Below are 2,228 nucleotides of genomic sequence, written 5' to 3' on the forward strand. Positions count from 1 at the left end.
AAATATTACATATTTGAACAAATATGCACAAAAACATCAAAATTAGCACAGAAACAGTACTATATAACATTTTAGACACATTCTAGATAGTTTATCAGCTGAAAAAAGTTAATTTTGGGGTAAGTTACTTAGCTGTAGAGGTGAAAAAATAGGAAGTTATCAACTTCTTGTGGTTTTATTCGTCAAACACCCAAATCTTCTCTCAAACTGTTTGGTCCAGTTGTATTATAGGTGCTGGTGTTTTTAAACACTTATTTATCAGCTGCTGCTAAAAGGTAAAAAGGGCAGGTAATGATGTTTTTGTCCATTTCTGTCTGTTAGCAAAACATGTCAYGGTCCACTGGACAGACTTTAAAACTAAAAATGTTTTTAAATCAATCAGTTTTTACAGATTTTTACCAGTAGTTTGGAAATGTGGTTTTGTTCAGTTATGAAGAATTTCTGCTGATTGTTTTTTGTGGAGTTACAGTAAAACCTTTCTGRTTTCACCACATGAGGGCAACACTTCTACAAGAATCAGCCTCTGTCTTTTCTCCCATAAACCAAAAACACTCAGCTGGTTTTTCGGCATGTTTCATCTATCATTACATTACATCATTTATTAGSTGTTTAGTTTTATTGTTTTACAAATTATAAAATGTTTATATTTCTGAGAGTATTTGGAGTTTGTGAAATTGTCAAATTGGAATGAAGACATGTTAGGATACATCGCTGCTATTTTAAAACAACTATAGACTCAAATATTTTATTGTTTTCTTATACATTTAGCTTTTGGCTATCCATTCGATTCATTTTAGCTTCTAGCTGACTTTTTGATACTATCCACACATTTGCTTCTTATAACTTTTATCTGTTTTTGCAAATTTTATTTCACTTCTAATCTTTTCCACTTTTAGTTTCTAACTACCATGTAGCTTTATGTACTTTTAGCTATTATTTGCTTTTAATTGCTTAATTAGCTTTTAGTTGGGTTTTATCTAATGTTTTTACACTTTTAGTGTCTAGCTAGCTTTTCAATTTTTTAATTAGCTTTGCTACTTTAGCTTATAGCTAGCTTTCTGCTACTTTTAGCTGCACCATTTGTGTTTGCTTTTTTATGTTGGTTGGCCATTAGCCTTTTGCTACTTTTAAATTTTAGTTGGAATTCTAACTTTTGTTAATGTTTAGATAATGTTTAGTTAGACTCTTGCTACGTTCAGAGATTAGCTAGCATGTTGCCTTTAAATAGCTTTTAGCTATCCTTTCCCTACTTTTAGCTAGAATACTATCTAACTCCTGGTTGTCAGATGTTTTTACTTTTAGCTTTGAGTTAGCTTTTTGATTTAATAGGCTAATCTTTTGCTACTTTAGCTTTTAGCTAGACTCTTGCTTCTTTTWGCTTAATTTTAATTTGCATGCTACCTTTAGTTAGCAGCTAGCCTTTTGCTACTTTTAGGTAGAACATTGACATTAATTAGATTTATTTACCTTTTAGGCTTTTAGCTTCTAGCTAGCTGTTTAGTTTTATTAGCTAACCCTTTGTTACTTTTAACTTGTATTTGCATTTTGCTACTTTTGGGTATTTTTTGTCACTTTAAGTTTTAGTTAACCATTTTCATAGCTTTTTGCTACTTTCAGCTTGTAGCTTTGCTCCATTTTCTGCTTCCTGAGCTTCACATTGCATTCCTCTGCTTTGTTTACTTTGTGCAAACTGTAAATTTCCCCTAAGATCAATGAAATGTTGATGTTTTGGAAACTAATTTCCAGTCAAACTAAAGAAGACCCCCACAGAAACCACTTTTCAGATTTTAACTAATTTTCCTGATCCTGTAGTCCAGATCAGCCATTTTGGGATCCGGTGACATTACAAGTATGAAAGGGGGTTTTATCAGATCCAGCTCAGGGCCTCGGAGGGTCTCGACTTGCTGGTAGCAGTTCATCCTCTCCCTAACCACAACTGCAGCATCTTGGGATCAGGATCCAAGGCCTTCCCACAGAACCCCATGAGGATGTCAGARAGAGTGAAACAAGCCCCCAGTTACACACCAGCATAACCAACAAACTCCTAATGATTGTGAGAACTGGAGGAGGGGACAGGGTGAGGAGTGAGCTGAGGGTGGATGGTGGGGGGGACAGAGAGTGTGTTTATTTAAGTTTTTCGTCTCCTGACTCAGACAGAGAGCAGACTACAGAGGATAATGAGAAACAGATCTGTGGTCGAGAGGAAGAGGAGGGAGGGAGGGGAGACG

Source organism: Austrofundulus limnaeus, unplaced genomic scaffold (assembly GCF_001266775.1).
Source record: "Austrofundulus limnaeus strain Quisiro unplaced genomic scaffold, Austrofundulus_limnaeus-1.0 Scaffold97, whole genome shotgun sequence".
NCBI classification, from domain to species: domain Eukaryota; kingdom Metazoa; phylum Chordata; class Actinopteri; order Cyprinodontiformes; family Rivulidae; genus Austrofundulus; species Austrofundulus limnaeus.